This window comes from Amphiura filiformis, chromosome 15 (genome assembly GCF_039555335.1).
Source record: "Amphiura filiformis chromosome 15, Afil_fr2py, whole genome shotgun sequence".
Lineage (NCBI taxonomy): Eukaryota > Metazoa > Echinodermata > Ophiuroidea > Amphilepidida > Amphiuridae > Amphiura > Amphiura filiformis.
The window spans coordinates 1,994,543-2,017,799 of NC_092642.1; the positions used below are offsets into that span (position 1 = coordinate 1,994,543).

Below are 23,257 nucleotides of genomic sequence, written 5' to 3' on the forward strand. Positions count from 1 at the left end.
TAGCCGATGCATATGTGGAAGTGACGTCATTGTAGGATGTAACATGTAGGAGAAGAAGCATTTTGAAATTTGTTGCCAGAAGAAAGAAAGAAAGAAAGAAGAAGAAAGATCCGATAGCATCACAAGACCTAGCCGGTGTCCCGGCTAGGTAACTATAATAAAACGTATTTTTAATGAAAATAAATAGCGCCCTCAGTTTTCACAATGTAAAAGGTGGTATAGATAGGTTATCACAATATGATAGATATGCCAATACTATCAGTGGTCCATTTCACTAAGCTTTACAAAGCTTCGTAAGTCTCAAAAACGGTTTGTAAGTTCGTAACTCACGACGAGTCGTAAATTCAATTTCACAAAACTTACTTATGAACGGTAGCGTTCGTAAGTAATATGGATTGATTACATGGACACTTCGTAAAGCTACGTCTGGTATTCGTAACTTTACGAACGATTACTTGAGTTAAGAGGGGTTACATTTTTAGTGAAATGGGCCTTTGTTTGATGAACTTGATAGTTATCATCCCAAGGCTACAGTTCAAAATTAAATGCTATCTTTTTTAAATAATACACATTATCGAACAACGGCGAAGTCGTTCCATTTTCTAACGTTATAGTTTGCAATTTGGAAACACAAGGTTGCAACATACATTATGGAATGAGCAACATAAACACTCAGGTCCAAGTTTCATACAGGTAGATTACTCAATTCCACCATTTTACATATCGTCACGTTGATCATTGCTGAATACCAGTGCATTGTTCTTTTCTCATATGTGATGCGATCAAGCAAAATCAGTCGGAACTCGGAAATATTAAATTTTCAGTTTCTTATAGGATAGTAAGAAGCATTTATAAAGCTGGATTTTGAAGAAAACCCCATTGAAAATGAACAATCAGTTCCAAAGATATGAGCAGTTAAAGAGTTTCCAAAACAATAGGAAACAAAAGGAAATATTTGCTTTGTTTGGCTATATCTCAAAATCAATATATCCGAGTTCCGACTGATTTTGCTTGATCGCATCACATATGTATCTTGATAATGTTATATATGTAATGTCTGTGTATTATATTATCCTTTGTTTTATACCGATGTATGCTTTACATACATACCAACACAACATTTTTGTGAGGCCAGTTTTTTCCAGCGTGTGTACTATTGTTGCAAACTTCTTTTTGCTTGAATTAATAAATACACATTAAAAAATTGGTTTATTTCAATAAAAACAACACTAAACTATTTACGTATTTCAATATAACATCTTACTATGTTCAAGTACGCAGACATATTTAATCAAGACATCACACCTAATCAAAAGAAATAACATAACGTTATGACATTTTATTAACTAATGTTATCGAATATCCTCGACATTAAACATTGAATAATTCAATATCCATAGAATTGGGCACCTGAGGCTATAGACAAGTCAGTCAGCTGAAAAGAATAATATATTGAAGTAAGTTCATAGTAAAGTCGCTTAAGACGATTTGATTTCTAACCAATGGTATATAATTGTAGAGAGCTACAGTGAACAATGCTACTCATTGGTATTCGGGTAATCGCTCAAAGCTCATAAAACGTGACCGTGAAAAATAACATTTGCAGCTTGTATAATGAATGCCGCATCACAGGATTAATGCAATTTGACAGAGTAAACAGTTACATTTTGGACTGTTTTTATTGTGCGTGTTGTGGTTACATTACCCAATTAATGCAGATGCACTGTTTTAGTGATACATAAAAAGTAATACAGAAATATTAGAACCATCAGTTCGATGTGTATCAATAACATAAAGTCTGCACAAAAAGTAACTCAGCTGTTATAAATACGCCTATAGATTCAGAACTAAGAATTGTTTTCACAATATTTCAACATCAAAAGAAGGATGAATTATTTATGCGCATTTTGAAACCCCCATTTGTCCAATTTTGTTCAATATTGACAATACAGCAATGTGTTGAAAGCAAAATGCCCCAATTTAAAAGTTGCAGCTATTTGTATTGATTTGAAGTAAGCGCGAAGATAATACCGGGCTTTGCGTGTTACAGTGCTGACATTATAACCATTGATCGCTGTGAATGCAACTTTTAAATTCGGGTATGTTTCTGTAAAAACACTACTGTGTTGTTAATATTGAACGACATTTGACGAATGTGGTATCAAAATGCGTGTAAATAAATCATCCTTTTCTAAGTTGAAATATTGTGAAAACAATTATTAGTTCTGAATCTATAGGCGTATTTATAACAGCTGAGTTACTTTTTGTGCAGACTTTATTTTAACATCACCTTATTTATATATACAATATACTAATATAATACATACAAGAAACAGATCATAAAGATGGGTGTCTTCATTTTTACCATAATAAAGAACATAGATTACGACAATTGTAAACTCATGTAATCACTAGTATCCTTGGTGATTGTAATAATTGCTGACAGCTTTCTAATAATTGTTGAAAGATACGTTGTATGACTGGCATATATAGAGTGGGGAGAGCGAGAGGGAGAAACCCTTTTCATTGATACTGTAAGGACGAATCAACCTAATGCAATTTGAATATAATATCTCACCGTGTGATTTATATACGAGTATACTGATACTGATTTCCCATATTTGAGGATAAACATCACGATTATGACATCCTTTTTCTTCTGAACCTGATTATGTTAAATAAAGAATCTACAATAACTTTAACGACACATGAGATACCTAATTTTGGCCCATAAACCATGTAGACATAGTAGTAAAAAAGAAACTATGCTCTATGTATTACAAGATTGATCAGATGTTGAATGAATATTGGCAACATGAACACCGCAAGCTGTGAATCTGTGTATTCACATGAAGACCTGAGCGCAAGAAGACCGTAAGTCCACTTGGCCCCTCAACATGTATATACTAAAGTTATGTATAGTTTCTTAGGGTTTTAAAATGTTTAATACATGTTCCAAGGTGAAAACATCATGAAAGGTTGTGAACGATTTGTTTTGGCCCCTGAACGTGTATAAAACATTACCAAACTATCCGAAACTATGCGCAACTCTAGTGTATACATGTTGAGGGGCCAAGTGGACTTACGGTCTTCTTGCACTCAGGTCTTCACATAATAATTGAATGGATATCTCAGAGATTCACAGTGCCTATCTTAAAATGCCTCCAGGTTTGTAAATGCTGCTATCTGTAATAGGTGTCATATGGGTGAATAGTTTCCAACTCTGGGTTTATTGCAAAATGATATAAACTCGCGAGAAGGTGTGGGTGTGTATGTGGAATTGCGTTTAGGGTGGCGTTGCTTTAGTGTCTGAGCAAAGGTGTGGGGAGGGTGGTGGTGTGAATATGGGTTGGGTGTGTAGGTGTTAATAGGTAGTGATGGGTGGGGTGTGGGTTTTGTGGTGCGTTAAATATCAAATTAGCGTGACATGATCATCATTATTTTTTTTAGTGTTTAAATTCAAAACAAAATTTGATTTATATTAATTTAAAAAAAACAATGAAAACCCAATAAGGTAGAGTTCACCATTGAAGTATTTTAGTTATTCTATTACTTCAAAATATGTTTTCAATATTAATATCTGAAATAAATGTGGACAACGCTGATAAATGAAAACTAGAGTCAGACCCTAATAGCTCATTTTGTGTCTTTTTGTATCATATATATTTTAGAGACATTATTATATAGCCTATATCAAATACAAAGCCAAACAGTGGTAGTAAAAAAGGCTAAGGAAATTACAACCTTAGACAAGACGGAGTCAGTGGTAATAAAGCGTTTGTTTTTTAATTGTCATAGGTAGGTGCAATAGTAACGTGGTTGGAAAGCTGCCTCATGCGTTTTTGTAACATATCATCTTGAAAGTACATACAGTGTATCTCTAAAAGAAATGTGCCGTCAAAAATAGAATAGTATTGAGTAATAAAGCAGCTACTACATTGGCCAGAACACATTGAGCGCGTTCATTAATGTAACAGTTTTTAACACATGACACGTGATCAACTTATTTGGAGAATACTACTGTGAACACATGAGACGTGTTCATAAGATACAGTTGAACACATGACACATGTGTAATAAGTGTTCTAAAATATTTCAGAACATCAGTGTTCAAATGTTGACATATTTTTCAAAATCAAATATTAATGTAACAATGTTTCCTTTTTGTGATAGTGCTAGGTAAGGAGACAATATATGAGGCAAATTTTAGTATGGATATACAGACATCTTTGCATAACTAATCTTGGAAACAGAGACAGAACACTATGTGTCAAGTGTTCTATGACTTTAAAAGTGTACATTTTAATTCTGAAATTGACTCATCCTTTCCAAAATAATTGAAAATCACACCTCAGTTTTAATTGCAAATTCATGCCTAATACTTATTGCTTGATACAATGCGATTTACAGATCATTGACTGCTGTATTGACTTTGTGAAAAGCAAAATATAATCATTGAAAATCTAAAGAACGCAGCATTCAATTTTCAAAATTCCAAAAGCCTTAGAAAGCTGTTATGCTATTAATAAACTGCATAAATCAATGCAATATTGTTTGGTTCAGGAATTAAAATACTAAAATAAATCAATTACCGACGATAACATAGAGACACTGTATTATTCAAATACACCTTTCTGATATAGAATTGAAATATAAACTAGAAATAAATGCTTTTTCAGGTGCTCTCGTGATTTTTCTACTCTGGATGAGGCTCTATATTAACTCAGACGGCAACAATTTGATGCCATCCTAATAAAGTGCCTTTTTGGTTAACATCGCTATTTACCAGCCACAACGTATTCCATTAACATTGCTTTCCATGTGGTCTCGTTGATTTATACTTTTCATTGTGTGGTGTCCTTCGCAGAATGATATTAAAAGACGTCAGCAGCGAATACACAAATTAATCTCTTTACAAGGTTGTATTCCTACCTTATATGGTTGAAAATACATCTATCTACGTTGCCATTTCTGAACAATTAAGTGAACGTGAAAAAGTTGAACCCGTAATATTTACTGCCATGCATCTTTTCGCTTAAATGATTAAATTGAAATTAATTGGGGTAAGTTTTGAGTGCATTGACTTAACTTAACTGTATCCATGGGCTAATCATGTTAATATACGCTTGGCAGTAAATCTATTGTTATCTTAGGATTCCTCGACTCGTTTCCATTACAAAAATGTATATACTTTATATACTTTGGGCTTACACTTTAGAAGTAATGAAGTCGGAAAAGGTCCATGTTCTTTTCCATTACCCTCCCCTTAAATTTTCTTGTGTTATTCTTTGATCTAAATAGCATTTTATTGCAGCTATGCATCCAATCAAATAATATTGAATAGCATCACTTTGCAACAAGTTGTTTAAGAAGCCTCTCTGAAATAATGAAGTCGGAAAAGGTCCATGTTCTTTTCCATTACTCTCCCCTTAAATTGTCTTGTGTTATTCTTTGATCTAAATACCCTTTTATTGCAGCTCTGCATCCAAGCAAATACTATTGAATCGTAACAAGTTATTTAAGAAGCCTCTCTGATTTAAATACTCACAGAAATAGCTATTATATTCACGTCTCTACAGCGTTTTCATGTTTGTCTCTGAAACGGTCTCGTTATGGCGTGACAGGTATACAGGCTTTGTTATGCATTTGTATTTTATTATATTCAATGGAAATCTTGTCATTTGTAATAGTCAGTTATTTAAACAGATATAACCCGAAGAAAATAACAGCTATGTGCCACTTGAGGCATCAAGGTTCATGGAACAAATCTGCGGTAACTACAAGTTCTCTTATTTTTTATATTGTAGTGCTGAGTTCTTGCAAAATGTAAGCACAACGATACCTTCGATGTTCATGCGTAGTGTAATTGAGAGTTTCAAAACACGAGTGATATACAACGATTCCGTGACCCTCATTTTTTGTGTGTTTGTAAGATGCCGAGTATTCACAGATGAGTTGGAATAGCATAACATCTGGGGTAATGCTATTAATATGTGTCACGAACGTGGTTTCTTCGTGTTTATTCTTACTAACTGATGTTTTCTTTTCAAAATGAACATTGTGTAAATCAGTCGGCTACTCTGTTGTCAACCGGGTTGTTGACCTCCAACTGGCCGTGGACGTGGCCGTGAGCTTAATATAAGAGATATTTCTGATCGTAAGAATGTTGCTCTTTTTGGATTAATTTTTAAAAGAAACCCTTCGTAATAGGTTGGCTATTTTTAACGTTTAAATATCCCTCCAGACATACCAGATTATATGATAACAAACAAACGTAACTGTAAGTTTAAATGGCATCGTAATAAAGCTTTACTAATGTTAACACGTATTCTAAAGGTCGAGGTAGTCAACATGGTCAAGTTGGTGTCGAGTCATTCTGTCGAAGAAAATGTGTGAATTGTATAAGCTCACTGCATCTGCTTTGTTAGTCACATTTTACTTTGGACGGAATTATCTCGAGAAAATTGAACAGAACAAACGGAATTTCAGAGCTAAGACTACGCCATTGACGTTGATGTAAGCATCATGTCACTACGGTATTTTCTAATTGCCATAGAGGGCGCTTTTAACTTGCATAATTTTTTTTTGAGACAGGCTGTAGAACCGAATCACATTAACCGATTCCAAATTTCAAATGATTGCATTTTTTCTTCAATAAATCGGGTTTAAACTAGTATCACATAGCAAATTCCAAGGTATGTAGTTTAATATGACCCTAACACTCAGCTGACATACATGGCCCTTCACACCTTTTCATTACGATTACGGTATGCATAAATTAGATAATTAAATATTAATGACATTGCAATTACAATTCCGATTAAGGCTGGGTCAGTTTTAATTCTCATCTCAATTTCGTAACAAATATCAAGTCGTCCTGTAATCCAATTAGCCTGTCAAGTGTTCAAATCGATATTTAAATAAATCAGTGTGAGGCAACGAGTTCAGGTCAGCTTATTCAGGTGGAGACAACTATAAGAACAAATTCACACTAAAAAATATGAATCATAAAATAACATTATCAGGTTATTTTACACGAAATTAGGGTTAGGGTTAGGGTCAGTTTAGGGTTAGGATTAGGGTTAGGATTAGGGTTAGGATTAGGGTTAGGGTTAGGATTAGGGTTATGATTAGGATTAGGCTTAGGGTTAGGGTTAGGATTAGGGTTAGAGTTAGGATTAGATTACACGAAATAATTACATGAAGGATCGACCCATTATCAGGATTCTATTTATACCAAAGAGTCCTAAACTGATGTTCACACATTTTCATTACGATTACTCAAGGCACAAATTAGCCTGTTAATGACGTTACAATTAAAATTCCGATTAAGGCAGGTCAGTTCTAAGAATTATTCCCGTCTCAGTTTCATCTAAAAGTTGTACTTGTCCTGTAATCCGATTACACTATGGACCACAATAGCCTCATCCCAATGGCATAGTTCAATAACCTCTATTAAACAATCATAGTGCAAAATTTGACCTCAAGTTACAGAGTATGAGTTTTTGTACCCAAATTTTCAAAGGTCATTCAATGAATGTACAAATGTATTGGGGTCAAAGAACTTTGTCCTGATAGATGAGCATGTTGTGGATCCTAGTGTTAGCGTGTGAAGTGGCCGAATCCATATTTGAATAAATCAAAGTGAGGCAACGAGTTAAGGTCAGTTTCTTGTTCGGGTGAAGAAAAACTATAGAAGAACAAATGCACAATGAAAAGACAAATATGAATCATAAAATAACATTACCATAATTCATTCAAATATAGGAATTTAGGGGGTGTTGTGGAGCTATGTAATTGTGAATTTGTTTACACCATCTGTAATTTCATTCCAATATTTTTCATTTGCAGGCGTAAGATGCACCTGCACAGAGCACATGCATGTCAGTTTGCCTGGTCAGTTTGTGAGTATTTAACACACACAAACTGAAAGGCAAAAGTAAGCTATGCGTTGCTATAAGCTTTATATTGCTGCCGTGTGGTCTATCCTCTATTCCATGACAAGATCATATAAATGTACATGCATATTCGTTGCTTTCTAAAAAGCTTAGAAATTCAAAATTATTATTATTATTATTATTATTATTATTATTATTATTATTATTACTTTGATAATAAAGTGATGTGATCTTTCATTATTATTATTATTTTTATTATTATTGTTATTATTATTATTATTAATTAGATTTACAAAAAGAAATACAATAGCACGCTAGCTCTATATCTTTGTAGAGACGCTACTTGTTTGGCTTTGCAGTTTTCATATTTTGCCTGCTACATTAGTTTAATGTAATTGATTAATTCTTATGCTTGCTACCTGCCTGCAACTAGCTTCAACCATTTGCTGTATGAATTGAAACGTCGGTTGTGTTTCTGTTAACCTTTGCCTACTATCCCTGTGATTTTGGATTTTTACTAGTACAGTTAGGGACCGATCGTTATTTACGGCAGGGGGGGAATGGGTGTTTTGGCAAAAATATCGACAACAAATTTCGCGTTCCCCCCTCACGTCCGCTCAAAATTTTCGCGTTCCCCTTGTTTTCCCAATTTTCTCCATTTAAAATTTAACAATCCCCCTCCTGGTTCAACTAAAAATTTCAGGTTCCCCCCTCAAGACCACAAAAAAATTTCGTGTTCCCCCCTAAATTTACCCATTCCCCCCCCCCTGCCATAAATTACGATCGCTCCCTTACAGTGTACACATCCATGGTTTACACACTGCATTATGTGTTGTCTTTGTATTTTTCCCGACATCAAGTTGGTATACCTGGCTCAATTCTTTCAAATTAGATATATTACTTATCTCGGCTTGAAAGATACTGGATTCTGCTATTTTATACCAAATATATTCATATAGCTTTCTTTACCTTTAAAATATCAACATAGATTAGTAATAATTATTAGAGGATGTGCTGGTAAAGCCATGTCGTGTTACCAGTCCAACGCCGGTAAGTCCTTGCTGCACGTACGACAAATCCCAAAGACCTCGGCACATTTTAAAAGTTTGTAGTTGTCTACCGCATGGCCCAAACCATTCCTTAACCATTTTAAATATACCAAAGACAAATCACAATAAACCTTCGCGAAAAGGATCAGCTTCTTGGCTTTCTTAATTCGACAAGTTTGCATTCTAGCTCCCATCTCGTCATTAATAACTAATCGGTAAAAGGCAGCTAAAGCCGACAGATGTGTGTTGTACAGTTATAACGATGTCATCCTAACGTCAATTTCAATGACCTTGTACTATAATTAAGAATCGGCATGGACTCAGACTTGATGTCTAAAAAAAAGATAGAATCCCTTTTCATTTAAACATAATTATTATTTGGATTTGACATTCGTGTTGCAGATTTGCTATTGCACTAGGATAGAGGATATAGGCTAGAATGGCAAAAATGTAATGGCTAGTCAAACATTAAAAAAGCACACCCAAGCCTTAATAAAATATATAATAATTAATAATACTATTATGCCATTTTAAGAATGGTGTTAACTATCCTGGTTACATTTTTCACAAGTATTAAATTTGAACAAATAATTCGGTAACAGCTTTCGACGGAATTGTATATATAATGTAATAATTACAAACTTTTATTTTACATGACGTGTGCACAATTTCTCTGTGGGTATAATGTGCTAATGAACCGAATACATGCAAAACGTAAAATCAAGTTGGCATTCAAACCAAATTGAGGTTGAGATACACCGTTGTTTGAATGCATCATTATTATTTTCTTCCACCGAAACACATCATGTCAACTTTAGTGCTTGGGAAATCCACCTAAACTGATATCTTTGATGTATTAATGCATAATACTATTTTATATCAGTTTATGTATTTATTCATGTATTTATTTGTTTAATTATATATCACTTATTCAAACGTTGTATATTTTGGGAAATTTGATAACCCCATCTTCACCTCACACAACCACAACAAAACCCCGTTCACATGGGTTATATTGCAGAAAATACCAATTGCACACGCAAACAAAATGTACATGACAGTTTTTTAAACTTAAACATTATAGACACGTCTTTGACCTTGGTCAATCTCAATATTGATTTTCTTAACTGTATTTTCTTATAATTTTCTTGGGCCACAGACAAATCTAGCTTTGCGTGTCAATTCTACCTCTGATTTACACATTTGATCAATCAAGTTAGCAAATTATTAAATTGGTTGCATGGAATGGAATAAATCTTGAGGGTTTAAAATGGATTGTGTGGGGCAGTTTTAAAAGCCAAAATAGGAATAGGTTGTGTATCAAATAAAATGTGTAAATATTCTGCACTAGTATGTCAAGGTAATGATTATAATCAATGCTACAGAGCTACATTGCAGTATGAACGTTTATTAAAATGCATTAGTGAAGACGGAGCATATGAAGTTGTTTCTACAGATTTTATCTACCGAGGCTATTTCATGCGTAAGAATGCACTTCAATGTAGCGGTGTTCATAAATTTCATATATATTTTTGCTTGGACAGGATATAGGCAATTGCTCTAGCAATAAAATAGGCAGCTGCGGCTATTCTCAGAAGAATATTATCACTGAAATATATCATATCACGGAGACTTAGAAAAACTTTTCAAATAACTTCTGTTTTGCTCTAAGAATATGTTCTAGAAATACCTTCCATTATGTGATTTAATTTTGGCGACTTTCTGATCTAAGCACCCCGCAATTGCCATTGGCTACGGAACAAAATGCTTCAAAAATCTGACCGATTACATCAGTAAAATGCTTGATTAGGTTATTACATGGTACGGCCGGTCAATTGACTTTTACACGGAATATCTAATGCCATTAGCAGAGAGCCAGATTGAACCACTGGGCTCGTAATGGAAGTCCTAATAGAAGTTAGCCTTGTTTGTATCGATGGAAACCTAAGGCGAAGTCAGTTGGGGATATTCACATTGAACTCGACAACAACATTGTGGATAGATGTATGCACGTGTAAACTATATAAATAAAGCTTATACACAATAGAAATCCCGCCACGCCTACACAAACACCCTTCATTCACAGATACACGTTCACGAGAACCACCACTTTAACGCACATCCCGCATGAATATTAGCCTTTTCAATAAGAGAATTTTGAATTTCTTCCTCTGGAATATATCCAGAATTCGTCGTTATATCGATCAAGATACTTGTAGCAATGCAATGCGAGCACTTGTTCTCTCCAAATTAGACTACGCTAATGCTCTTCTTTCTGGTTGCAGGTCTACCGATATTGCTCGTCTCCAGCGTTTACAGAACAGAGCTGCTCACATTGTATTCCAAGTCCCTCGCCGCTACTCGTCATCCGAGCTTCTTGACTCCCTCCACTGGCTACCCATCGAAAAACGCATCATGTTCAAAATCCTCTTATACATCTACAAATCACTGAATGATCTGTCACCAATCTACCTGTCTGATTGTTTGACGATCTATATCCCAACCAGAGAGGGTTTACGCTCGGCGTTAGACGCATCTCGTCTAGTTGTCCCCAGGAGCAACAGATTAATTGGTGATAGGTCTTTCAGTGTACAGGGACCCAAACTGTGGAACAACATCCCTTTAAACATCAGTGTTTCCCCCACTGTAGATAGTTTCAAGAGTAACCTAAAAACTCACTTGTACTGATTGTTGCTGTTTTTATGCCTCTTTTCTGGTATTCATGTTTTTGTATATATTTTGTATCTTTGTAAAGTGCTTTGATCAGGTTGGAAAAGCGCTATATTAAGTGCTGTTATTATTATTATTATTAAAATCATTTTAATTCAATGTGGACCAGGACATTGTGCCACTTCATCCAGTAATTCATTTTGTCATGCTCATTAATTTTGTGCCAATTCGTTGCGTTAATATTTACTGCGTGAGTAACCAAAGTACTTTTTCTACTTGTAGGAATACAATTAGTGCATGTTCATTAGGTAATTGTTTTCATGAACACCTCAAAGTAAAGGTGCACCAAAACACGCACAAAAACTGGGACCAAACCACGCATCGGCATACACATTCCCACCCAGCACAAACACACACCCCACTCCAACACCCCTCCCCCATACATACACTCCCACACCCAACACAAATACGTTGCCTTGCATCCTGCATTGCGTTATATGTCCGAGGAATCAAAAAGTCCTCTAATTGACGGTGTGTTGTCATACCAAGGCCACCACTGAGTCACAAAACCGAAGGTCAACGCTTAGATGACGATAGATATAGAGGGAGTAGTGTGCGATATTTACAGAGGACTTACGTTTGGGGGACGCGTATCTAAGCCCTCGTCATCTCACGAGGTCCTCGTTGTGTCAATGTGTCCTCATACGCAAGACTTGGGAAGTATTAGCAATACATACACATTATAGGCGGCGTGTTACGACTTCTCAATAACACCAATATTTGTCTTTCCGAGTGGACGATCGATTTCAACATTTCAATACTAGATGCAATGCAACATGATACAATCACCATGTCGTTAACCGTATATATGTCCCCTTCTGTTGTTGTTCCAAATGTCACTTCTTTCTCAGCATTTTGGTGTTTTAACTTATTTCTTGTCTGACCTACTGTTTTCACACGTTTTAGAATTGAGTAGGTTTATTTCAGTGACGACAACAAGGATGAAGTTTCCGTTCTGTTAATGTCATTTGATCCACACACTTTATTGATTTGATTATTGTAATCTTGTTTATATTTTTTCTAGGCTCTACTAATGGCTATATGTTCGGCTTTGTCAATTTTCAACACTGTCATCAGTTGATTTCTGTCGTAGCTGATCTAAGGTAAACATCTTACTTTTTTATATTGGATGTATTCATTTTGTTCCTGATTATTTAAAGTAGTATTTCGTGATCCTAGCATCCTCTTTCTATGACATTTTTCAGTAGATATCCACGAAAGAAGCTTATTCCCAACATTTCAATTGATTCCGATTTTGCGTTTTGCGAGTTACGCATAATTATGTGTATTCACTGCTCCATAGACAATGTGTTGTAATTTCGTTCTGGTATACCAGCACGAAATTCAAATTTCACGATATCTTTGCTGAACAAATTAATCTGCAAGACATTTTTTGGACATAAACATTATGTAGCCAGAGGTTTCCAGTGTTATAAAAAACTTTTGTTGAGAAAAGTAGGGGATGATGCTGTGGATCACGAAATGCCCTTTTAATTGTTTGTGTTCAATTATATTTTTAATCATATAGACCATTTCTATAATTGACACTTTCCTGCCGTAGATGAGGTGAACATCACAATTACCTCCTTCTTGTCCTAGCTTTCCTTATTTTACAATCGTGTAATACCCTTCTTGACTACCACTCCATCAACAGCAGGAAGTTGTCAATATGTGATGCGATCAAGCAAAATCAGTCGGAACTCGGCAATAATAAATTTTCAGTTTCTTACATGATAGTAAAAAGTATTTACAAAGCTAGATTTTGCAGAAAACCCCATTGAAATTAAACAACCATTTCCAAAGATATGAGCAATTAAAGAGTTGTCAAAACAATAGGAAACAAAAGGAAATATTTCCTTTGTTTGGCTATATCTCAAAATCAATATTTCCGAGTTCCGACTGATTTTGCTTGATCGCATCACATATAAGAATGGGCTACAAAGAATAGGCTACGGATTCTTTAGTGGGGTTGGGGTTGTGTAGGGATATGAATTATTTTAGTGTGTGTGTTTTGAGGGGGTGTGTTGGAAGTGGGTACGGAGTGCGTATTGTAATCAGTAGGGGTGTGTTGGGGTGGGTGCACGGGTGAGCTGTTTGTGGGTTGGAGAATGCAGATGCCTCATTATGTGTGTTTGAGTTTGAAACGGGTGTATGTTTTGCTTGGTGTGTGCGTGTGATCTGAGCATGTGTGGTGCGTGACAATTACCATTCGTGACATTGAATGCGAAGTTGACATTTATAAAATATGCTATTAATAAGTAAAACGATATAAAATTCGAGGAATTTAGAAGTAGCTCAATCTCATATTAACCACCGATAAAGAATATATTTCAAATAGACGCAAAATGTTTCTTCTATTAGATATTTGCTTTAATGATCAAAATATTCGCTGTGAGAGTAAATTTTCAAATTGCAATGATTAAAACATTGCAGTTGTCACTGCTGTATGGCAAATATGCTGACATGCTTATAGCATAAAATTGATCTAAGGTGATTTGGAATCTAATTTAGTTTGATTTCTTTCTATCAAGTTCCTTCATATGAATGCATTTATGACTCGTTTAGTGGGTGAACACCATTGCGCTTCAGATGATGTTTTTCATATGTAATGACGTCACTAATTACAAATAAAAACAATGAATCATTATCATCATAGCCAATTAACCTCTCAGAGGATATGTAAACGCCGGGGTAAGATCTTGCTCCTAGCTCACATTTGTTTTGACAACTGGATGCAAGAAGATAATTAAACTTCTAAACTCATTTAATAAGTTACGGCCATTTAGTTTAATTAGTGGAAAGGTGTCCTTTTCATTTCACAGGTGATTAGTTTTCTAAAGCAGCTATCAGGAAAATTTTTATTGGTCATTGGTTGTCTTAATTTTTTTTAATTCCGATATTTTACATCATTGCGTGTTTTTGCTTTTATATTTTGTTTTCAAAATGAGTTTGCTGTGGTGAATACTTAGATTTTAAGATCTTCTTTATAGTTAACCTACTAGTTTAAGGGGCCACCGTAGGCAATTAACACATTGCGCAATGTTGGGTTTCAGACAACGCCAGCTTATGCAAGGAGAGACCATTATTATGTTAAAATGCTGTGTTCTTGGAAGAAATTCTGATATTTTGGGAGTTATCTAAATGCCAATAGTACTGTTACTTGAGAGATATTGAAAAATATATAAGACACATAAGTATAAGATGACACATCCTAAAAGGGGGTCTTGCATTGATTGTGAAAAGACTGTAGGATCCCAGATGGTGGCATAATGTGATTAAACAAGTGGACACTAGGATAATAATACAAAAAGTCGAGGTCTAGGTTGACCTTTTTAAATATGGCGTGCGTTTGTTTCTTTTATTTGTAGCAGTTTGTTAAACAACTTCCAGGGTTAGTTTTTGTACAATCTATCTTCATAGCTTGCAAATGCAATACAGAAGGTGGAAAATACTCTAACCTTTATACATGGCTGCACTTTGTTTTGAAAGATTTGTAAATGTTTATCAGGTCCCCGTGTAAAACCAACATAAATAATAAATTGGACAACCCTGGATAAATATGAATACAATAAATGATAATAAATAAATGGTCATTTTCAGCAGCCAATATGTCGCCAACATATATATTCCCTATAATATACTCACCTTTTCCTTGCATCTGCCATACAACGTAAAACACTAGAAACACTCACATGATGGCGTCTTCTCATTTCATTTGAACTCAAAACCCAATGCCGTTTGTTAATAACACACGCACATAGACAATCTAATAACGGTCTTATACGATCAAGATATTTGTAGAGTTTGTACTACAAGTAGCTGTTGCTGTCAACCTTAATATTACGTGTAGTTTATTACTTATACTTTGGCAATTATTTATTGTGACACAGTATTTTTGTTTAGCTCTCAAGCACAATTTTATTAAGATATCAGAGTAGACGTACAATAAGAACGGACTGGCGGGTGATTATGTTCTGATTTTTGATACGTTGAATGATTATGTAGTTGAAGCATTGAATATACTAATTATTTTAGTTTGCATTCTCAATGCTACATGTATAACGCTACATTGACGTGAAAACGTGCAGTGATTTATAGCGTGCTACGCACAGTACAGGCACAACGCCTAGACAAGCGTTTTTAATTCACAAGCCTCAAGTCAAGTGGTCGTTGAACACCGCGTTCCCATATCATTCCATAAACCAGTTGACAACAACTCAGTGACTTTACCGCTTATGAGCGCATGCGCGTATTTTTTTGGGGGGTGGGGGGTTGGGGCGCCAGTCCCCCGGGGTAAAAGCAGGGAGCGGCCAAAACGAAGGGGCGGCGGAAGAAGAAGGGGTGGCAAAAACAGGGGGCGGCAAAACGAAGGGGCGGCAAAAAGAATTAGTAATGAAAAAATGGCGGAAAACAGTACTATACATCAAATTGTGTTGCTTTTAGGGCGCTAGCGCCTATAATCCCTTTTTAACAATATAAACCGGTTCCAATCGGACGGTACCAGCGGGAAACCGGCGGTTGAGTTTTGAAGCCGTTACTAAGTTCCTTGTCTAGGTACATTTCAACATAACTCATTTTTTCCACGAGAATAAATGCCGAAGGTACATTATGTGGCTGAGCATACCGCGGAAAGCAAATGAGCAAAATGCGCCCGGGGCAAGAAACAAAATTGGCGCCCCTACCCCCCTTCCCATCCGAGAATATCTACATAAATTGTGGACAAATAAGGCCTACCACTAATTAATTTTGGTTACTAGAAGTTGAATGTTGGTCTCAAAATGTTCTTTCAATTGAAGTTGTACTGAAATTTTGACTTTCTTCGCTTGGAGGGGCGCAGAATAGACACTGAATTGGTCAATTTGGCGCCCCCAAGGGTGGCGCCCGGGCATGTTGCCCCCTCTTCCCCCCTAGTTACGCCACTGTCCTGCAAGACGCGAATGCACAGCGCATTGTACGCTGAATGGGATGTATGCGTTATTATTTAATATTTATGGACTACGCGTATTTTTCTATGGGTTCTCTGTTTCAGCGATGTTGTTCTAAGTGTGTATGAATAATCTAATAATACCTGAGCTAGCGACAAATCAATATGGCGGATTTTGCGTTACGTACGGTGCAATTTTGAGTCATTTATTATAAAGTAAAATTATACTTCTCCGCTACGTATGAATATACATCATTAAACTAATTTATTCATTCATTGATCATAAGTATCTTTCATCTTTACGACCTTCGTAAAATAACACTAACTATTATATAAAACTTGAAAAAAAAAATGTAGATATTACCTGCATTTAAGTGAGTTAGCAACGTTTCAAGACAGATTGTACAGCTTAAGCGGTGTGCTCCCTCATTAAAGTCTCGACAAAAGACTAATTAGGTGTAAAAGTCCATGAAGGATACGCCTAGACCTAGTATTAGTTTGGGGAAAGACTAGCCAAGATATTATGTCAAGAGCATTACAAGAATGTGTAAAAATAAATAAAAACGACTTGTCAGATAGCTGATATTGCCATAGGGCAATACTTATGGATGTATGTAAGTAGGCTGTTGCTTGCTGTCAGTAACTACACTATATTTAGAAAATCATAATAATAATAAAATTTATAATAACATCGTGTTATTCTGGATTTCCGTTGTTCCCCTTAGGCAATTGCCCACGTTTCATAATCCCCCATGATAGCAAAGTATCTGACAAACAGTGAAGGCAAGTATAAGATATGAAATATCCATAAAAATTAATTTTAAAATTAATATAGAAAACAAATTTGATTTTTATCCACAAGTATTATGTGTCTTCAAAGTTCGAGATAACCTTTCAGAAATGCACTATAATATCTTAACGACACATGATTTAGTTTTATAAATGTTTTATTTCGATCTATTGCCATTTCATCTTATACCATTTCGTATCATTTATTTATTCTATATGTAATTGGTCTACCGTAAAAACCCAATAGTTAGCATATGTGCTAACTATCGAGCGCTTTTAAAACATGCAAACATGAAGACTTAATGGTTATAGACCAGATGCATATTAGACCAAATGGTTATTAGACTAGATGGTTTAGACTTATTTGCTATTAGACTAACTGGTTTTTGGTCTAAATGGTTATAGGATCAAATGGTTATTAGATCAAATTATTATTGGACGTAGCTGATATAGACCTCATGGGTTTAGACCAAATGGATGCAGAAGAAATGGGTATTAGAGGAAATGGTATTAGACCAATAGCAAATACCCTTATGTAAACGTGTACTTATAACTCCAAATATGAGAACACACTAAACATTTGTATTGATAAATATTAATTAAGACACCGGTTTTTATTTGTGCATTTTTTTTTTTCAAAACTCTTGAAAAATCAGCCACAAACGATATCAGCTGCCATTGATCAGAGGCTCTATGCGGCAAAACCGCGCTTTTGAAAACCAATGGTGTTAATCTGTTTCATCCTATTACACAGAAACATAGTATTACTTACAGGACAGGAAGCTCATGGAGTAAGACGTGTTTGATAAATAGAATAGGAAGAAGTTTTGATGAGAAAAATATTATTACCAAATTCAATTGTCTTTTTGCGTCATGTTTGACGTCATACTATACTTAAGTAAAAAGGTTATTTTGTGCAAGATGTGTGACCATTTGAAGCTGAAGTTGATGGATGAAGAGTTACATTTCAGTTTAAGAAATTTAGCAACACAGCTTAAAACCACTTATATATTCCCAGAAAATATGTTCAGTAGAAGCGATGGTAGTCGTATTATGTTGACAACATGAAAAATACGGCCTTTTAAACGGGTGTATATTTTAGTTATATTGCTAACAATTTACTTCCTTTAGCCATGAGTAAGGATAACTTTTCTTTTAGACTCACATGGACAAAGGTTGTAACACACAACGAGTTTACTAATTTAGCAACACAGCTTAAAACCACTTATATATTCCCAGAAAATATGTTCAGTAGAAGCGATAGTAGTCGTATTATGTTGACAACATGAAAAATGCGGCATTTTAAACGGGTGTATATCTTAGTTATATTGCTAACAATTTACTTCCTTTAGCCATGAGTGAGGATAACTTTTCTTTTAGACTCACATGGACAAAGGTTGTAACACACAACGAGTTTACTAATTTAGCAACACAGCTTAAAACCACTTATATATTCCCAGAAAATATGTTCAGTAGAAGCGATGAAAAATACGGCCTTTTAAACGGGTGTATATTTTAGTTATATTGCTAACAATTTACTTCCTTTAGCCATGTGAGGGAGGATAACTTCACATGGACAAAGGTTGTAACACACAACGAGTTTAAAATAATGTTACTGTCTCTTGCCATATGTTGGTTACTTTATGGCAAATATTGAGCAAAATAAAGTACAATCATTACTCTTATTTTATGTACAAGTTACATCATGTGATTGCAAAACAAATAATTGTACCAAACACATGGTAAATGAAAATAACCTGTTACTGCAGTAAATATAAGATACACCCGTTTACCATGTTACGGCAGAATAACATTGTCAGTTGTATTCTACTTTAACAAAATACCAAATACGAAATCAAGTAAAGAGGATAAGTGGGGCTCTAAAGGCAGGGGAATTGGGTTTACAATAGATAAACAGACACGTTATGCTTAAAAGGCTATGTACACTTTGGGTTTAGAGGACTGGGTTATAGTTCAGCGTTCTTTTATAGAGGTATAGTGTAAAGCGGACTCATAGATTTATTTTTTGCCATACGTGTATATAATGTTACCAAAGTTGTGAAGACATCTTGTGCAGTTAAAGATTAAAATTTACATGCCATAAGATGAGAAAGAAATACAAATAACTTACAAACTAGAACGGGGTCACAATACCCACATTCATGGACGCAACAAATGCGTGTTTCAAGGCATGAAGTGTGTTAAAATGGTGGTAAAAAGAGTAAACAACTATTATAATACAATGTGAATTATTCCCTATAGTCGACTGAATTGTCAAACAAATGATAGCATTTATATACATAGTGATTTCAAACACGTTTTTAATAATGCCAAACTTAATCATAATTATGATACATGAAGAACTTTCCCCCGTCGCATGGAATCGAAATCTGCTAGTGATTTCTACTGATGATAAGCGAAGGGGCGCAGACAATCATAACAATCAAATTAATACTATGATGTTACTGTAAATACGCAGCTAGTATTAGTAACACACATAAACGGATAAACAGTATATGGTTAAAAAAATAACATAAATTTGTTCACTTCATAAGAGTTTTTTTCCTTATCAATTTTTGCTTTTGGGGATTTGTTTAGTAAATAATGCTGAATGAAGGACTCTGTGGCAATTTTAAATTCGATACATCCACCAAATTGAAAGAAGTCTTATAGCGAGATACCATTTTTAATGGTAAACATAATGGTCTGGTTTATGAGGCGTTTTGTATCTTCAAGCCATTAACGTCCTCATTGGCTTGCTTACCAAAGATACAGCAACGTTATGTTTAAATATTTACATTTGGACCTGATGTGAAAAGAGTAAGTCGGAGGTGTAAAAGAGGCGCACCACAGGGCTTTGGCTGAGAAATTCGTTTTATTGAGGACATAAAGTATTTATATACTCACGTCGGAAAATAATAATTGACACTTACTCGTATGATATAAATTATACAGCCTATAAAGAGAGTTTCAAGGTTGTGTACAAATTTAAAAACGACTTGTCATACAGGTGATATTGCCAAAGGGCAATAGCAATATAAATAGATACAAGCAAGAAGGTTGTTGCTGTCACTAACTACACTATTTTAGAAATCTAAAAAACCCGGTTTTTATTAGAGGATTCCTGCGGTTTCCTTCAGGCAATTGCGTATTGTTTATAATCACCCATTATTATTTGACAAACAGTGATGTTAAAGTATGCTAATAATGAATTATATGATAATGTGAATTGACTTGTGTATGACTCCTTTTAAAATTAAATGTGATTTACATTTTGAGATAAAGATTGTCGTATGTAATTTCTTTGTTCTTAAAAACCCTTAAATATCAGGAAGGCACTTACGACCCATGGATTAGTTTTATAAATGTTAGTCTGCACTTGATAATATGCCTACTAATATAAAAGCACATTATCTCTATTCAACAGTTATAATGAAGGCACCTGTTTTATTTCTGTATTTCTTTACCAAACTCACGAAAGCTCAGCCACAAACGATATTAGCTGCCATTCGTTCAGAGGCTCTATGCGGCAAATCCAGGCTTTAAAAAACAATGGTGTTATATCTGTTTTATCAGTTTATCTTACCAAAACAGACATAATGTATATAGCTACTGTAGGTATGTTTAATAGGTACAATACGAAAAAGGTTTTATAAGAAAGCTTACCAAATTCAATTGTCTTTTTGCGTTATCATTGACGTCAGACCTTAAGTAAAGAGGTTATACTTTGTGCAAGTTGTGTAACCATTAAAGACTGATGGGTAAGTGTTAAATTTCAGAAAACAAAAGTTAACCACATCGTAAGCTTAAAACAATATTCATCTTATGCTGAAAACATGAACAATAAAGTTTGAAAAAGGTTGTCACCAAAACCATGACAAATGGAGGTAATATGTTACTGAAGTAAATATAAGATACACCCGAGGGCCGAATAACCTTTTCAATTTGTGTTCTACTTTAACAAATACCCAATGCAAAAGCAAGCAAAATGTGGCTCTAAAAACAAGGGAATGGGTTTAAAATAGATCAACAGAAACGTTATGCTTAAAAGACACTTCAGGTTTACCGCACTGGGTTTATAGTTAAGCGGAGGTATATTGTAAAGCAAAGTCATGGATTTAGTATTAGGCATATGAAATGAAAACAAGCTTGTGTGTATATAATGTAACCAAAGGTGTGAAGACATCTTGTGTAGTGAAAGATTAAAATATACATGCTATACGATGGGAAAGAAATATAAATAAGTTACACAAACCTGGCTTCTTGCTTCAAATAAACCAGGACGGGTTCACAATACACACATTCGTGGACGCAAACAAATGAGAGTTTCAAGACATGATGCGTGTTAAAAAGAGAGTGAACTGCAATTTCAATTACAATGTGAATTATTCCCTAGTTGGCTGATTTGTCAAAGAAATGTCCTCCAGTAGGACATTTCGCTTTATATAGCGTAAGAGTTAATGGTAGTGTTAAGCATAGTGATTTCAAACACGTTTTTAATAATGTCAAACTTAATCATGGGCTACATAAAGATCTTTTCCCGTCACCTGGAATCGAAATCTTCTGGCGATTTTCACTGATGACATGCGATGGGGCTCAGACATTTAACAATCAAATTAAAATTACGATGCTGCTGTATATATAAAAGTTTTGATGTCATATTTCGCTCCATGGGTTTTTTCTATTTAGATAGAAATCTCGAGAACTATGCCTGTTGAAAAATACAAAGACTTGGAACCAATTCTATGCATCCATCACCTGTGGAATCAACTTCCTCTCACAATTAGATCAACTGTCAACATCTCCTCTTTTAAGAGCCAGCTCTCTGAGTGGTACAAGAACAAACTAGAGGAGAGTTTTGATCCTTACAACACATGCTCTTGGGTTACATGTTGCCAGTGTTCTGGTTGTAGGCTTGTAGTAGGGTTTTTTTTGGGTTTTTTTTCTCAAATTTTTTGGGAGGGGGGAGGGGTGTCCTCATTGTTTTGATCCTTGGTGGGACTGTCCTAGAGATGCTTTGCACCTGTTAGTCCTTGCCTTTCACTGGTGCAAAATTTTATCGTTACTTCCTTTTTTTTTGTATGTACTTTTGAATATTCATGTGCAATATATTTTGATGTTATATTATATTATTATTGTATATACCAATGATAAAGTGTAATAAATAAATAAATCACACTGAAATAAAATGTGCTAATACAGGATTAATTAATGACCTATTCTAAAAGGTATTAGAATTAGAATTTAATATTAAATCCTGGTCCCGCCACTTTTTAGAGCTTTATTTTAAAGTGACAGAAAAAATACTGGGGTATTAGTTGGCCAAAGTTCACTTGGTCTAATTTATATTGCTTGGTCAGAGGCAACTGAGAAGCTATTGACCACACCACTCTATTAAAGTATGCGGAAAGCTGGACAGACTAGGATTGTCATCTTAGATGCTCTTAAGCATTTAAAAGTAAAATAAATGGCATTATGCTGCTTTCTACTGACGTATAAAATTTCTTAATGTTGCATCCTTGGATTTTAAGTTTTTTGGAGATACAAGCTGCGAATTACTTCTATTAAAATGATTAGACATATCAAGACATTAACATCTTTTATCATTATCATCATGGCAAAGCTGACTGGTTGGCGCTTGGATAGTTGTTAACCACATTTTGAGGTTGGCCCGTCTAGAAATTCCTGGGGTGTGATGCGTGAGTACATTCAATGTACGGGCTGTAGATGGAACGAAGGACCGTGCATAACTAACAAGATTGGATGAGCCAAGGCTGTGGAACATTGTACATGTAATATAGTGGCACCAACTGCTCTACGGTTGGCCAAAGGCTGAAAGGAAGGAGATTCTTCCCTAGGAAGATCTA

General features: G+C 35.0%; 1 protein-coding gene across 1 annotated transcript in view; it reads left to right on the forward strand.

Annotated features, from left to right (window-relative positions):
- Positions 1–23,257, forward strand: part of LOC140171139 (synaptotagmin-15-like) — a 145,925-nt gene that overhangs the window by 62,770 nt on the left and 59,898 nt on the right. Inside the window, 1 exon segment of the mRNA XM_072194320.1 lies at positions 12,702–12,780. The gene's annotated coding sequence lies outside the window, so the exon portion shown is untranslated.